Here is an 18,401-nt window from a genome sequence, read left to right as displayed (position 1 = left end):
GTGGAGTTTGAAATACAGGGGGCAAATGTTGGATAGGATCTGGAACACCCTATCAGTTCATTGAATTGTAATTTTCCCACACAGATCTTTGGGTTCTTAGTTTATTGAATTGGCCCTAGTCCTTTATTGTCACAGCACTTTTTTCTTGAATCTTAATTGAGTGAAAAGCCCTGTCTCAAAAATTCTAACACTGCACCTGCTGTCTGTGTAGGTGAGTTATTCTTCTCTCTTAGAGAGGTTGGAGCTAGGCTACAAAAAAGTCCATACCTGTAAGTATCTCCCCCATTTCCCTACCACCAAAAGCGTATTTTAGGGGATATAGAAGGAATTAGAAGTGTCTTACTTTGGCCCAAAGAAGTAACGTAATTTGGCCCAATGAAACTCTCCTGGGATATAAATTATTATTTAAGGTGCTTCCAAAACAATGAAAGGAGAGTAATCCTCTGGGAGACCCTTGACTTCTCCTGCTCATCCTTCCATACCCTCACAGGCAGTTCTCATTTTTATCCCTGAGGTTCTTCTCCCTATTGAAAAAAAATACATGTTTGAAGATTAAATGTATTGGAGTCTTATACACTGCCACAACTTACTATAGAGACATCGTTCTGTTGTTACTGGGATGAGGTGAATATCACCACATAGAACTTTGTTGTCCCTCCTTCATCATACAAGGGAATTAGGGTTCTGTGAATTCCTACCTGTTTCTCTGCTTTCAGCAGAAGGGACAACTGGCCATAAAATTTTGTCCTTTCTGGGACCAGCTCATCTCAGGCCAATCTAATAGCTTACCAGCTTGCCTTCTCCAGGTACCTCATTTCTGGTGGCCCACAAGGCTGTAGGCTTTTACTTCCCTTGAAGTGAAACTCAGGCGAGCCTCCTCCCAGAGGGTCTGGCAGGTCAGGAGTGTTCTGTTTCATGTTCATATCTTCTGACTCCTCTCCCTGCTTCCAGGTGTGTGGAGTAAACCCATAGCAGTAAATATTGTCCCAAGCTGACGGGGCCTCTTCCCTTAAAATCTTCCATTGTAACAGCAGCATCCATAGATGCTCTGTATTTACTTGTTAGGTACATTTAGTCCCTGAGGTGGTTGAGGGGAACATTCAGTTCTACTTTTTGGATCCACAGGTTTTGAATTACTTTGGATTTAGAGTAACCTGGTTGACATACTTCCAAAACTCTACCCTCTGCCACTTCCTTACCCAAACGTAAGTAACATGAGGGCAAATATTTCCCCCACTTTTGCAAATCATCCCCTTTTGTAAATCCCATGTACCTAGGCCTATTGTTGAATGAATAAATTGCTACAGTAGCATATCTGCTTTTTGTAACAAATACTAATAATAATTCTTCTGAAACAAAAAATTCCTCAAAGAAATCAGGAACTGGAGTTATACTAGTTAATCCTTACTATTAATACAACTGACTACATTAAGACATTTTTTTAAAAAGCTCTCTATATATGATGCTTTTTAGTCAGTCTGATTAGGAAAATGGAATGGCCTGTTTAATAAAAAGTTCTATTTATTTATCTATTTATCTGCAGGGTGATGGCAGAATCTGTTTAAATTATCAAGTCAGGATTTTAAGTATGTAAATAAGATGAATTGCTGCTATAATTAAGTAAAAATTTAAAGCAACTTATGTCATAAAAAGTGAATGCCCGTTTTATTTTACCTATTAATTTAGTATATAGTATGGCTGTACATAACATATTCTTATAGTAGGTATTATACAAAATCTGTGCCATGTGGCAGATAACCTCATTAGAAGAAGGAAAAAAGCCTATGTTGATATGTATCACCTGGTAGTGTCACAGTTATCTCTATTGATGGCTGTATTTATGCAAAATGTAAATGTCCAAACCCATTCACACCTGGTTTTGATTTTAGTGACTTTCAGACTCTTTAGTGGGAAGTAAATAAACAAATATTTAATAATAAAACCAGTGTTATTGAAAAATTTTGGAAATGAAAACATTTTCTGATTATGAATAATACACACTTATTTGAGAAAATTTGGAAATTAAAAAAAAGAGTAAAGAAGCTAAAATCACCTTAAATACCAGCTCTCAGATGGAACCATTAACATTTTGATGTATTCTCTTCTCTCTGCTCATGAACAGTGAAGGCTTCTGAGCTGCTTCCTTGTCCTTTGTTTCCAATTTCTGTGATTGGGACCAAATCAAAAACCTTGAGGGCATCTTGGGCTTCCCTTTTCACTCACGCCTTCATCTTTTGGCCCTATTGGTTTTATGTCCTTGAATATCCCTGTGCTCCATTGCCCCTGGTCCAGCCTCACTCCCATTACCCTAATTCATTCTCCTTCATCTCTTATTTGGAATCCTGTAGCAGCTTCCTGCCCAATCTTCCTGCCCGTGGTCATATCCTTTTCTGCTGTGTGCACTGTTCTGAGACTGACAACATTTTTTTCCTAACTGTTAACCCAACGATATCATACTCTCAATGAAACCTTTTCAGTGGCTCCCACTGCCTTCCTTTTTGTGATCTGCCATGATAACCCCCCAGACTCTGCCTTGCCTTTCCCCTCCCTGTCTTCTTCTTAGCTAGCATGTAAGTCCGCAGACAGCAGGTTTCTAGATCATCCTCTTTATTATGTCCACAGTGGTCAAATTTGCTGTTCCCTGCACATATGATACTTTTCGTCCAACCTTCTTGAGGTTTCAAATGTCCCTGAAGTCTCAACAGTAAAGTAGAAAGGCCTTGTATTGCATGTCTATTATAAATATGCATTTTGAATGGCATCTTTCTGTTCTTCCTCCAGACCTCAGCTTGTCATCACCAACTCTGCAAACACTCCCTATCCACAAAGACAAAGTTTCACTTGTTTGTGTTTCCACGATTTACAACCAGCACTTAGTCATTGTAGAATTTAGGTCAGTAAGTGATCCTTAATATTTATGTCACATGAAAGTCCCTAAGAAGCAATATTTTAGGTAGATTTTATAGGAATAGTTAACAACATACATGGACTATCTGTCATACTTCAGGCACTGATCTCTGGTTCCTAGGAACTGGACAGACACCATCTTTATTTTCATGGAAGTTTATAGTTTGGTAGTGAGACAAACACTCAACAAAATGCAATGAATAATCAAGATAATTTCACATGGAAATTAATTTGTGATGGGTTTAGGTGCAGTCGTATGATTTTAGGTGACTGAGCTGGTGGGGGTATGCTATGTTGTATGTAGCAATGTATTATCTAGACATATGTCAATCATTTACTAAATTAACAGCAATTGATAGTGAGAGCTGTGCATATTTGTGGGGCTAAAGGTTTTACAGTTAAAGCATTGTTTGAACGAATATAGGATGTTTAATTAAGATTTGAAGGAAACACGATAACATTCAAATAATTGAATGACTATAAAGAAGGAGATTCTGGAACACCCCACAAGACTGATTGAAATGAACCAATAAAGAAAAGTTACAGAGAGGCATATTTTAACTTGACATAGAGAACATCTTCTTAACGTTTATAATTTACTCATCAGTAGAATAGTTGTGTTGAATCTTTGAAGGGATGTGTTCAGGTACAGGTTATCTATTAGAGGAGAGTGGGGAATTCCTGCTAAAGGTGAGACAAGTAGCCTAGACAGTTTCAAAGATCTCTGGTATGTTAAATTTAGGGAACTTGACCTAGGAGGTATAGAGGAAAGTATCCCAAGAGGAGATAATCCTAGCCAGAGCAGGAAGATCCCACAGAAGAGGTGTATGGAACAAGATATGGCATTTCTTTGGAGAAGGGGCACATAGCAAATGTAAGTATGTTGATTCATCAGCAAAAGAGGCTTCATGCTGATTGGCTGAGAAAACAGGAAACAGGAAGAAGAGGAAGAGCTCAAGAAAGGGAAAGAATTTTAATGAAGGAGATGGACACTGTTGAATGATTCGGGAATGTTAAATGTAGTAATGTTCTGAATAAATGTGGTATCAATTAAAAGGGAAAGCTTTGATTATAAGTTAACATCTGGTCTAGATATTGCTATGTCACTATTTATTAGGTAATAGTTTTTAGTCTGTTAATAATATCTTGAATAGTATGTAAATTTATTTGCAATAGTATCCTTATCTTTCATTTTAGGTATGTAATATGGCAAATCTTCATTTTTAGTATTCAGAGTTGTAGTTGTAGGTTGAGATATAAATTTATTTGGACTCAGACTTGGCTTGGTCAGGAAAACAACAAAGGAACATGTTTTTCTTCAAAATTGCCATCATTGCCTTTTATGTTGTGGTTGGCATTTTGGCAGCACAGGTACTAAGTTATGTGCCACCTAGAATTAACATAATTAACTTAGGTTTCTCAGGCTTAAAAGAAAGGGACTGTGGCTTTTTAAGAGAGTAAATAAACTTTACTTGAATAATAATGGGTTGCAAAACAATGCTTTTACTTTTATTCGTGTCATATATTTAAGTTATACAGATTATTCTTGTGTTTATTTTTTCCTTCTAGCAAAAACAATTTCGTTCCAGTATTTTAAGTTATTAATTCATCCTGGGTTAAGTTTTCTAGTTCAGGAGGAAAAGTAGTCAAATTGGAAACCCCCCCTATTTTTAACATGTTCCAACAAAGCAGAACAGTCATTTCCTAATCTTCTCGTAATGCCCTGGGGGCATTAGACAGACACTGCTATGTAAAAAAGAGAAAAATAGGAATTGCAATATGTTTGATGGAAGTATAAGAAGGGAAAAGTATTAAATCACAAAAAGTGGATTTATATTTTTCCTCAATATTTGTATCTTTTAGCTAATAGGTTTATTACCTCTTATTGTTGGAGGGTTGACAAAGATTTGTAGAATGTTATTTTGTCTACTTAACAACTTATTTAAACACTGTTATTTCTAAATGAATCAGTACTTTTTGTCTGGAAGGTGACAGTATATTTATTATGGTTTATTTCATAAATACCCCCTTGCAAATAGACCTCTGCACACCTGGGTGTGCCTCTTTGGAAACATGCAGAAGAAATCCTTCCAATGTGAATTACTTTTTGACTTTTCAGACTTAAGATGAAATTGCTTAAAATAAAAGGAAAAATAAAAATACACTGTTTCAGTGTACATTTGGAAGGTTACAAAAATTGGGTTAAATATTGATGTTTGCTTTTTGGTATTTTTGTCTTTTAATTGGCAAGTTAATAGGGATACTTCCTTGGGTGAGATCATTTTCTGCGAACTTGGGAGGAATCAGTTTGCCTGTTTGCCAGTGGACACATGGAAAATACATCATTGGAGCCCATATGTTGTTTATTTTTTTATTATGAACTATTTCAGTAATTCAGAAAAATATGAATAATAAATTTAATAAATACTCATCTACTCATCATGTACTCATGTTAGACCCCTCATTTTGTCTTATTTACCTCAGGATTTTTTTTTTTGTAGAAATAAAGCATTTAGAATATACTTGAGGTAGTCTGTGTACAGATTACTCACTCGCCAGAGTTACCCACTATTTTAAGTGTGGCATTTATCATTCCCGTTTATTTAATATTCTTTTAACTATAAAATATTTATCCATAAAAATCATAACATTATTTTGTATGTTTTTTGACTTTATACACATTGTTTATTATACAAATCATTTTTTATTATTTCATTAATTCATCCTAAGTGTTGAATATCCATGTAGATTATATAGCTTTAGGTCCTTCATATTAATTACTATGTAAGATTCTACTATATAAATTGCTACAATTTTCACATATCCATTCTCATGTTGGATAGACATCTAGATTGTTTCCAATATTTCTGTTCTAAATAGTTTTGCAGTGAACATTCTTGTGATTTTTTTTTTTTTCAAAGAAGACATGTGGGAGAATTTCCCTAGGAGTAGAATTACTGAGTCACTTATTAGTCTCCTATTGCTACAAAAAGAAATTACCCCAAATGTGCTAGCTTAAAACAACACACATTTAGTATTAATATCTCCTAGTTCTGCGGGCATCTGACGTGGTTCTAGCTGAGCTGAAATCAAGGTGTCAGCAAGGCTGTGTTTCTTCTGTAGACTCTAGGTGGAGAATCCATGTCCTTGCCTGTTCCAACTTCTAGAGCATGCTTGAATTCCTTGGATGGTGGCCTCACTCCTACATCTTCAGAGCCAGCAATGCTGCATCCTTTTACTATTATTCATAGTCACATCTTCACTTGACTCTCTTCTTCTGCCTCCCTCTTCCACTTTTAAGAATCCTTATGATTACCTTGGGCTGACTCAAATAATCCTGGATAATCTCCAAAGTTTCAGGTCAATTTATTGGCAACCTTAATTCTACCTGCAACCTTAATTCTCCTTTGGCATGTAAGGTAACATATTCAGAGGTTGTAGGGAGTAGCTCATGAATGTCTTTGAGTGTTATTGTGCCTACCATAAGTCATAGGGTATTATATGTTGTCCACTTGACTAGATAGTCTTAAATTCCTATTTTAAGTGGTGTGTGTGCATTTACACTCTCTCTGAAAGTGTATGAGAATTTTAGTTGTTCTGTATCCTTGCCAACATTAGGATTAATAATGCTTTAAAATATTACCCAATCTGATATGTGTGATTTGGTATCTCATTGAGCATCTTTTTATATAATTACTGGCTGCTGAAGTTCCTTTTTTGTTGATTGCCTATTCCTTTCCTTTTCTTATTTCTAAATTGTTCTTTCTTATTTTGTTTTCTTACTCATTTATGAGAGGCTCTTTAAATAATTCCATTACTAATTCTTTGTTGGTTATTTGCATTGCAATATTTTTTCCTAGTGTGAATTATTTTTGCACTTTGTTAGGGTTTCTTATATTGCAGAAAAGTTTTAATTTTAAAGTTGACAAATTCTGTCTGGGTGTGATGGCTCATGCCTATAATCCTAGCACTCTGGGAGGCCGAAGAAGGTGGATCGCTTGAGGTCAGGAGTTCGAGACCAGCGTGAGCAAGAGTGAGACTTCGTCTCCACTAAAAATAGGAAGAAATTAGCTGGACAACTAAAAATATATAGAAAAAAATTAGCCGGGCATGGTGGCGCATGCCTGTAGTCCCAGCTACTCGGGAGGCTGAGGCAGGAGGATCCCTTGAGCCTAGGAATTTGAGGTTGCTGTGAGCTAGGCTGACACCACGGCACTCACTCTAGCCCGGGCAACAGAGTGAGACTCTGTCTCAAAAAAAAAAAAAAAAAAAAAAAGTTGACAAATTCTGTCATTTCCTACTTTCAGTAAAAAAGATACCTTCTTTATTCTTTAAATAAACAGCAACATTATACACTTAAATAATTTTCTTTGTATATAGATATATATTTCTGCTTTTTTGAGATGAAGCAACACAAAACAGTCTGATTTATTGGGTTGTCTCAGTTTATACAGGCTGCAACTGCATAATTTAAAGATTGTTGGGTTTATGAAATGTTATTGCTAGGATGAACTTCAGAGATGATCTGGTCCAAAACTGAGGTACAGAGGCAGAGAGTAGCAATTCTAGAAGTACTTTTATTGATTGATTGAACTGCATACACACTGCATTATATTATCTGTCTTGGCCAAGGGGCCTTGCCTTACCTTGAAGAGTATGATTATGAAAATAATAACTAGACATCAGTTTTGTTAAGAATCATCTATCAGCTCTCAAGGTGCATATTTTCTTTTGTAAGTCTTCTGGCACAAACATAACTCTACTGTGGAACAAGTCCCAAAACGGAAACTTACTTTAGCAAAGTCCCACAACTTTTCTGTCTGGGTACTCATCCACATCACTACCTGTTCCACACACTGCTCCTCCTCCTACTCACTAAATAGGTTTTATTTTCTCATTATCACTCAATTCTCAGATTCCTTAAGCTCAAGGATAAAATTAAGTGCATTTCTTATGCCCAAAATAAGTGTCTCAAGATTTTTTCACTATTTTTTACTTAAGGGAGTGTTGCAGAGGAACTTAAGAGTGAGTGACAGTTGACAAAAGATGTGGTTGCCCAGCAACTGGCAATTTAAATAACTAGAAGCTGATATGATTTACCAACCTGATAAACAGCAAGGACTTTAATACAATCTAAAGGACCGCTACAGATGTTGCATTGAGCTATTTATATGTGTTGATCTGTCTCAGTCTATTTTAATACTTGGATACATATATGCATATTTTTTCTTGCAGAACTGGAAGATGGAAGCAAGGGCTGTGTCTTTTCCCCTGTGTGACATTAATAGAAGTTGCCTGTAATAAAATGAATTGTTTTAGTCCCCTTGTTTTTATATAGATTCTCAGTTTCAAAAGAAGCTTTCTCACTCAGAGGGAATAAATGTCCTGTGGATTGAGTGCTGAGTTTGTTTTGAGTTCTGACACTGTATTTATATACACAGTAATTGGTACATTATTTTTGCAGGTTTTATCATTTGAAGCTTTTTTCTAGTTTTTGAGATGGACTTGCAGTTGTTCTTGATTCTTCATAGGAATAATGAGGTATAATAGGACTGGCTCTGAGTGAGTTACCTTAATTGATAAGCCTGTTTTACCAAGGGTGTCATTAAGAGGCTTGATCCCCTCATGAGCCAATTGGCTTCCTGGAGCAGGTAAGCTTCTGTCTTTGCAGCCTCCTTGACCCTTAGTGAACATCTTTCACATGGTTTTTGAAAGAGACCGTGGAAAAGCTGCAACCCATATTGTACTATAATAATAGTATAGTGATCCAAAGAATGCTGCCTCCTGGTAGGAGGTTAGCACAATCATTTTGTATGTAAACAACTCATTTTTGAGGCCAGTGAGATGGCTTACACCTGTTATCCTAGTACTCTGGGAGGCTGAGGCGGGAGGATCCCTTGAGGTCAGGAGTTCAAGACCAGCCTGAGCAAGAGTGAGACCCTGTCTGTACTAAAAATAGAGATAATTAGCCAGGCCTGTTGGTGTGCACCTGTAGTCCCAGTTACTTGGGAGGTTGAGGCAGAAGGAGGGCTTGAGCCTAGGAGTTTGAGGTTGCTGTGAGCCAGGCTGATGCTGCGGCACTCTCTAACACAGGTGACAGGGTGAGACTCTGCCTCAAAAAAACAGAAAAACAAAACTCATATTTAAGAAGCAGTCTGTATGAAATTCTGCCATCTCAGTGGGAACAGAGTGTGCTACATAAAACAAACTACTGACATCCTGTTGCTGGCATAAAATTTGAGATAATTTTGAGGATAATTTTTACATTGAAAATATTTTATGATATGGGGAATACAAAAATAGATCATTTTAAATCACAAATAGTTGAAGAACACAGCAACACAGTTTTAAAATTATTTCTTGAAATTATTTATAATTCATTGAGGTTAGGACTTGGTGAACTTCCAGGAAAGGAGGACATTTCTGTTAACCATTACTAAAATTCAATACCTTAAAGCTGTGTGCCTGCTCTTCCGTGGTACCTTCCCCTTCTACCTATAAACACAATGAAAACTTCCCTTCTTAAAATTCCTACAGCACTTGTGCTGTCCAATTTTTTTTTAAGAGAATGATAGTCATCAGGGCTGCAGCAGTTCATAATTCCAGGGGCAGTTTGCAGCATAGAGGCCCCGAATGTCATAACAATACCTCACATTCGTTGAGCACTATGCTTAGTATTTTAAATATATTGTCACTCATCCTTAGTGATTTTGCAAGCAGCTATTAGAGCCAGCAACTTAATAGGAGAGGAAACTGAAGGTCGGAGTGGTAAATAATTTGCTTGTGAAAATACAACAGTTGAAATTTGCCTTAAAGTCAATCAGACTCCAAAGTCTGTGTACTTTTTACCGTGTTACTTTCTCTATATGTTTTATTTTGTTTCTTAATTGTTCATAGGTGTATGTTGTTTCTCCAGTGGTTCTCATACGTTAGCTCAGCTAAGAATCGCCATGGAAATTTGTTAAAACTGCTGTTTCTGGGCCTTTGTCCCAAAGATTCGGCTTTAGGAGATCTCAGATAAGTCTTGAGTGTCTAAATATGCATTTCCAGGGGGGTTCTTGGACCACACTCTGAAAAGTGACTGGTGTGAAATCTGTGAGGCAGGAACTATCTCAGGCTTGTACTGAACATTCACAGCAAGCACTCAGTAAGTACATGTTATTTTATAAATTCAAGCATGGTTAAAACTGTTGCCCCTGTGCTAAATATAGAGCCCACAAAGTTCCATAGCATGAACCTGGTTGTTCTTAACTTGAATATCAATATAAAGTTTATGCAAGTTAGAAAAGTCACTACTAATTAGTAGGGTAAAGTTCAAAGAATAAGATATCTGATACGATGATTCACTTTTTACATATTAGCATATTCTGGAAATTTAGATGTATCCTAAATTAGGTATCCTGGTGTGTGTTAACAAGGAAGCCTCTGTAGAAAAAGGAAAAGTATAGGCTAGAAAAGGATCAGAGAGAGATGGAATCGAGATAAATCTTAGGTATAAAATAGAGTTCTTTGGGAGGGGATGGGAAAGAGGTAAAGATAGGAGATATGGGGTTGGTTCAACTCATTAGTGAAGGTAGGTTCTTTGGAAAGGGGTTAAAGGAGGAATGGCCTATTCAATTGGGAGAGATCCTGGAGAAACCTAGTGGAAAAGCGGACCATAGATGAGGGGATGAGGAGTAAACAGAATCAGTGACAACGTAGATCTTGCCTGAGGAAGAGTCCCCTGTACCTTATATCTTTGGGCAATGGCCCTGGTTGCTCAGGGCTCATCCTGGTTTCCTTCTTCAATGTGTGGGTTTTCTGCTGTTATCATTTCTTCACCCGAGGGGCATATCTTTCCATGCCTGCAGATGTATCTTGGCTGGCTTAAAATTGGATGGACCACTAGCAATACATAGAGCAGCAAGTAAAATGACCCGTGAAATCCTGCCGAAAATAGAAAAAGGAGCCTATTGAAATTCCCAAGCCAAATTGATAAAACCACAGAAAAGTTCTTTATAGAAGGATCTCTACAGCATTAGGGGAGTACACTTCATGTTTCTCTTCAAATTTCTACAAAGTGATAGTTGTACCTAACTTACTATTTTTTCCCCCATTCTAATGTTTTCCTTTCTATCAATACCCAAGTGATTTTTAAATGTGAGTAACATCAGTGAAAGATTAAAGTAAACATAGTATAATTCGCAAGCAAGGGATAGCTCATTGTATTTCCTTAGAGTACATGTTTTCCTTCTAAAAGACAGAAAGAAAGAAAGAATGGAAAAAAGCTTTAGTAATTAGATCCCTGTTGTAACCCTAGTGGAGTGAGAAAGATTAATAGCTGTGCTGCAGGACTTTGTTCCACAGTGAGAGGCACTGTGTGTCACTGTTTTCTCTTGGGATAGAATTTGGCCTGAAGTAAAACACAATTTCTACAATAATAATGATAATAATAGCTAACGTTTTTGAGCACCTTCTCCTTACTGATGATTACATTTATTTCCTGCAATACTTACAATGACCTGGTAAGTTAAATAATTCATGTTTAAGCAACTGAGGCTCAGAGAGGTTAATTGACTTCCAGACCACCCAGCTAGTGAGACATTTTTCAAGGGCACTTTGCTGAATGTGAGCATTATCAGATCTTCAAGAGGTAGGTTGCAGCATTAAAGAAATCACAGAATTTTTTTTTTAATGTACACAATATTGAAGCTTGAAAAAGAGAACCATGTGACTCTAAATTACAATGATGGATAAAGGTCTTTTGTATTTGGCTAGCTGATCATAACTGGTGCCTCCACACCAGAGAGGTAGTAGACCAGGGGAGCCAAGTTCTTTTAAGCATGCTTGGTCGGGCAGTTTTCTGCAGGGAAGGTTATAGTGTGTGAGTTCTAAAGCCCTCCTGCTGCACGGGTATCAGAGGTTGTCTGTTACAAGTTCCTTCACTTCGACTGTTACTTCCTTTTCACAATTCTATTTTGGACTTCTGTACCATGTGTATTTACAGGTAGACAAAGCTTTTTTTTTTTTTTTTTTTTTTTTTTTAACAACGCCTTTGCCAGGACTGAAAAGGAGCCTTAAATATCCTGCAGTTTCTGGGCATTGTGAGTCTCGTTTTAAAGTCAAATTGGTGATGTGATAATGGTGACTGTGACTCCCTATTGTCCAAGGAGGGAAGTTGCGGATAGGGCCCTTCAAAGATGATCCAATAGAAGCCAATGGAATAAGGCTTTTTGATAAAATGGTCTTTGTGACATAGAAGCTGTTTAAGATATAACTTGGGTACTGGACACCCTGGGACTAAGCCCAGTGTTTTAAAAATGAAAGTTTACTACGAAAAGGTCTATTTTTATTAGTGCAGGTACCGTAGTTGGCAGGATTTCTTCTTATGAAATGCAATATCCAGCAGACCATTCCTGATTATGTTATGTATTTTTAGATGTTACCATTGAGTTATATTTATAGGATAGACTACTGAATCCTATCTTAAATATGCAAAATATATGCATAACTAACCTCCCAAGCTGCGTTCCCTGCTCTATATTACACCCGACATTGTAGCCTGTGCTTAAATGGTTCTCCTAAAAGTGTTAGAAGGAAGCTTAAGCACAGAGAGTGTGTGCGAGATGTGTGGCCCTCTGGGCAACACTTCCTGCTCTTAGCTATACTCTGAGGGTGCAGTCTGGCAATGCAGGAGGGGAGTGAAACCAATAATCTTGCATGGATAACTCCCCGGAGAACAGAATGAACCAAAAGTAGTTGACATGCCAGTCTTTGTTTGCCATTGTGTTTGGTGATTCAGAGCACCAGCATGTTATGGTATTAGGGAAGGTTAAATCGCCAACTGCATCATTGCTGTGGCTCTTGCCTGTGCCCACCAGTTTCCTAGTCCCCAGAGTCCCCAGAGCCCCCAAAGTCCCAGACTCCTCCACTATCCTAATCCTTAGGACAACATAAGTATTGTCAGGAGCATTATGAGCACAGCCCTGCGTCTGCTACTAAAGTTGAGGGGTAAGAAATATCCTTACATCTCTGCATTCCATGTTCCCATATCTTGATGAATAGTGGTTTGATTATATTGGGGAAAACTTGAGTTCATAGAGCTTGTCTAATAAAAAAAATGAATTTCCCTTGGGGGGAAAAGCAGAGACTTATAAATAAGAAAGTGAGAAAGCTGAACCCTTCCAATGATCTGAGAAATCACCTCAAATGAAAAGGCTACAAAATCATCCTGTCTTGGACAATGTAATACATGGGCAAATTTTTTCAGAATATCTGATGTCTTCCCCAATCCATGAAAGCACCTATCCCATAGGGGTCTGCTTTTCCTGCTTGGTGGCCCAAACTCTAGAATTTTTTTCTTTCTTACTCTGATCCAAATCAAAAGACTGTGCATTGGTCCTTCAGAATTATATACTTAACAAATTGGATAAATGATTCTGCCCCAGCTCCCCATCTGTTCCCTCATTCATCAAGAATTTATAGTGCACCTGCCATGAACCAGGTTCTGTGTTAGGTGTGGGGATTACAGAGACAAATATAGTGCTATCCCTGAACAGAAGAACATAGTCTCATGGTGGATAAAAGAATCCCACTGACTTAGGACTTAGTATTATTATTGTCTAATATAAGAGGTGTGGCAGTATGACACAATGTACAATGGGAATGTAGATGAGGAAGCTGTCCTTTTACATGGAGTGGTTGGTTAAGAATTATCATTTGAACATGGCCTTAAAGAATTCAAAGTTACCACTTTGAAGAGGTAATAGTATCCTTTGCAGAGGAAGGCACAAAAACATGGAACTATGAATGTGAATGATAATGTACAGGAATAATCAGGATTAATAGTCAGCTGATGTGCTTTAGTACAGCCACACCAGTGCTCATCCAACAACTGTTCGTTCTGATCAGCTGGTGCCTGTGCCTCGGTAGTAGTTCATAATGTTGAACATCAGTTTAGAAGTATTGCCTGAAACCATAGGGGTTATGTCTGAGGAAAAGAAGGAAGGAGAAAAAATGGAGTGGAAGGAGATTTGAATTATTTTGAAGGAACTCAAATGCCAGCCAAGGAGCTGGTGTGTCACCAAATTGTATTTACTGACTCATTCATTCATTTATACATTCCCTGAAGGCAGGAATACCAGATAGAAGACAGATCAAGAATCCAATTAAGTACAAACAATTAATTGAGCCGAAGCAATATTAATTGACATGGAAAGGAGTGTTTTGACTTTGGTAACTGTCTATGGAAAATGCAAGAAACAGAGAAATGAAATACCATCTGAGATTTCCATAATAGGTAACAGAGTGTCTTCTATGTACTCAATAAAGGTTGTTGAATTGAATAGAATGTTCAGAGCAATTTTTTAGTGCTTTTCTCCAAAGTTGAAATTGTGGCAGAATTTCAGGTTCTGAGGCATAAGAGAGAGACTGTGGGTCTGATGAATCTCTTGGTGCTCAATGCACTGTCCCAGTAGGCTTTTCCCACCAATAAATTATCTGTTAGTGGATTTGATAAATTGAGTCAGCTTATGAAGCATACTCTATAGAGGAATCAGGGCTAATGGCTCCAGATGAGAAGAGAAAGACCTGCAGATGAGTGTGGTGGCTTTGTAGACTGAACTATAGATTATGATTTGTCCTGAGTCTGGGAAAGATATATTAGAGGCACATAGACAAGACTTTTGTTACATAGACTACAGAAGCATTCTGCTTTCTTAGTAGCATACTGTTCAAAATAATACCAATTGCCAAAAGGGAGTAAAAAGAAAACTGTAATAAGAAGCTCAGAATATAGTTAAAAACCAAAAGGAATATTGTGGTATTCAGGGTATATGAAGTCTAAGTCAAATTTGAAAGCTTCTGCTGAGAGATGACTTGTAGACATTTATTCCAATTTTGATTGATTTTACCATGTTTTCTGACTGAGTTCTATCTATTCTATGGCTCACTAAAGGATACAGGTTATTTAGTAAGGAAGACCTGTATCTCAATGAGCTATTATTGAACTTGTGATGATATTTAAGCAGCTCTACTAAAACGGCCTATAATTCCTTGTGATGTAACAAAGAGAGCTATGGGCTAAGAGTCAGAAGACCAGTCCTACATTTACCACCCACATGTCTGTGAACAAACCTCTGAAACCTCTATGCCTCAGACTCCTCATCTGTAAAATGGGAATAATCTTAAGAACAGTGTACTCCAGAGGACTGCTGTGAAGATCAGAGGAGATATTCCATGTGCAAATTCTTTGTGACCTGTAAAGCTCTGCTGATTTGCAATGTTATTGCTACTGAACAGGTCATGGTTAAAGGACCTATGGAAAGACCATTGCAAATCAGTTTGGTGACAGTAATGAGGTGGGACAATAAAATGTTTTAGTGCCTTCTCTCTCCGTGGCTGTGTGGGCAAGCTAAGACATTGCAAGATGTCACTGCCTTGGGTGGTTGCCTTTTGCTGTATCCCAGGATATTATAGCAGTAACTTACTTGCAGGGAGCTGATCAACTTGTAGTCAGAGATAATCTTTTTGAAGCAAAGATCCTAAGTCTTTTATTAAGGATCCAAGTAGCTCAGAGAATATAGTTAAGAACCAAAATAACCATTCCTAGATCTCAAGAGATGAAGGATTCATTGAAGCAGTTTTGTTTTTGTTGCACTTGTGTTTATTTCTTTAAATATGCACACACACACACACACACACACACACACACACACACACACACACACACATATATTTGCAGCATGGGCAAACTCATGTTCAATTAATTGAAACTATTAATTTAAAGCAAATATATTTTATTATATGCTTTAATAATTGATACTTGCAATCTGCATTATTTTTCTGGTTTTTTTTTGTTGTTGTTTGTTATCTACCCTCTTGAAGGCCAGTTTCCTATTATTTCTAGTTTAGGCTTATTGTAAGTATGACTAATATATGAGGGGGAAAACTTCCTCATTCTGAACAGTCTATTTCTCTTTAACCTTTTGAATAAAGAAGTGTGGGAAGATTTCAGAAAAATATTGCCCATTCTCATAGACAGATGTTGAATACTAACCCCCTTTCTTTTCCAAGCAGCTAAAAATGGTATTAATTTATGTAAAATTCTGTATGGATTTTGTCCCTTAAAAGTGTAGACCATGCAGCTAATATGCTGATTTTGCAGCCATGAATAGAGGGAGGCATGTATAGTCTATGATACATCCATATACATAATGTGCATGTACATATAGCGAACCAATACCCCTGAAACATTTTAGGAGAACTCTTTAAATGACCATATTCCAGTTGTGCAGCTGTAGTTGTAGTGATAACTCTGGTTTAATGTGGCTTATTGAAAATGGAAATGCAATAAGTGGAAACTAGTACATATAACATAGAAATGCCTGTTAATTGTTTTTTATAACAGTGTTCAGATAACAATGCTTTCATAACGTTAAAAGAATACATCATGATTTGGCAGTTGTTAAGAGCATTGAATGGCAAAGAGAATTGTTTAAATTAAAAAAAATGATATTCAGAAGCCAAACTTGTATTTCCATCCCAGATCACTTTGTAACTCAAGTTTTGAGCTATGTAGTCAAAACCCAATAATTATATATCTAGCCACAAATCAGCATGTCATGGACAGTGTTTATATGTGTTGTTTGTGGAAATAAGTGGCAGGAGTTACCACTGTTGAGTTGTTGGAGATTGTTGATTAAATTTGAGTTGTATTTGTACATATACAAGTATCAGTATATGTGCAAAGTGACACTAAAAACAGTATTTTTAAAAACACAGACTAACTTGTTCTTGATGGAAGGCATCTTTCAGAGCTGCTGCACTTACATTCTCTAAATGTTTCCTATCCCTTGCTATTTGTTATTCTTAATTTAAAATCAAACTGTGTCACTGAGAATCAAGAATGTATCAAGAGCGTTTATGAAATGCTTCAAACTGCAACATAAAAAAAATAAAAATTACAAAAATCTCAGAGCTCACATTTATTAATTTAAGATAGTCTGTAAGTTCAAATTCCAGTAAATTTAATTTTTATATTTATTTTTATTTTTAAGTATGAAGTACATGACATCTCTATTTTCTACCCATCAGGTGGGATGAGAGAGTTACAAGTTATCTATTAGCATGGTTCTTGTGAAAATATCGAATATGGTGATATGTCTAAAAGTACTTTGTTACTATAAAGAAATAGGAAAATGATGTTATAATAAATATGACATTGACAATTTTTTATTTAAAGTCAATGTCAGAATGTCCATTTCCTGATATAAAAATTAAAATAGTTTTTGCTGTTTGTTTTTCATCTTCATTTTGTAGAGATGTTGTTTTCTCATCGACATGGAAATTAAGATTGTTTTGATAATGCTAATAAAATAAGTTTTAAAGGAGATTTATCAGAATGTACATTTTTATTGCAACTAAATCTTAATACTTATTGAGCACTAAAGATGTGATGAGAAATAGCCTGCTAGACCTGATGACTCTACTTAGCTACTTTAATCACTAAATAGCACATTTCTATTTAGAGATCATTGGAAATATCATAGGTATTCTTGGTGATGTTATAAAGTTCTTCAAAGAAAATATGTTTTTATATCCAGCTTTATACATTTGGGCAAAAATAGTAATGACACTTTCAAAATACTGATGGGGAAACGAGTCACAATAAATATGTTGGATTCTCAAGATAAAGAGATGTATAATTCTGAGAGTTACAGCATCTGTCTATAAAAATAGTGCAGTTGGGATATACTATTTTGGTAAGAACCTCATTAAGTGTAACTTTAAAAGCTGCTTCTTTTATTTTTAAGTCTGACATTCCAGTAAACTGTTAGGAAAAGGTCCTTCCAATTGCTTTTCCTCTAAGTGTCTAGAAGTGGGAGTACATTTAAATTAAAGGCAGAAAGTCCCTTAAATTCCTTTCAAGAAGTCTATCTGGTTAGTGCAACTCCTAGAAAGACAATGGCTGTTATTACTTTTGGCTGGAACAAGATTGCAAAAGACTTCGAGAAGAAATGGCAATTGTAATGGGAGTTTTCTGTCACTGTTATAGTTTATGGCCTACTTGTTCCTTTTTTTAGTCCATTAAACATTTTTATTTATTTTTTTGCCAGGAGGTCCCATCAGTAAAAGGAAGTCTTTGGCAATGATAGTTTAAAATGCTGTTGTAGTGAGATACTTATATCCAAAATTCAAAAAAAGATTTTTAGTTTCTATAATAATAAAAATGGCAAACCAATTGTAGTGAATAATAAATAGCAAACTAATTATAATTACGTGAATTGCCTTCTCACTCACAGATTCCTTCTACACCTATTATTTTATTTTGGTGTTCATGATATTCCTGTGCCATAAGCAAGACTGCTAAATTTGCTTTCTTACAGATGAAGACTTAGAGAAATGGGAAGTTGATGTGACATCCTCAAAGACCCTCAGTGTCAAGTTGTAGCTGAGCTAAGACTCAAGGCCAGTTTTCTCTGATTTTTTTTTTTCAGTGTGACTCGACATAGCTT

At 36.5% G+C, this 18,401-nt stretch overlaps 1 protein-coding gene across 11 annotated transcripts in view; it reads left to right on the top strand.

Annotated features, from left to right (window-relative positions):
- The window catches only part of HDAC9 (histone deacetylase 9), an 873,646-nt gene that overhangs the window by 47,593 nt on the left and 807,652 nt on the right, over window positions 1-18,401 (top strand). The gene's annotated exons all lie outside the window — the stretch shown is intronic.

Source organism: Microcebus murinus, chromosome 9 (assembly GCF_040939455.1).
Source record: "Microcebus murinus isolate Inina chromosome 9, M.murinus_Inina_mat1.0, whole genome shotgun sequence".
In the NCBI taxonomy this organism is placed as follows: Eukaryota; Metazoa; Chordata; class Mammalia; order Primates; family Cheirogaleidae; genus Microcebus; species Microcebus murinus.
Note: the sequence above shows the minus strand (reverse complement) of the source record. Positions and strands in the feature narration are given on the sequence as shown.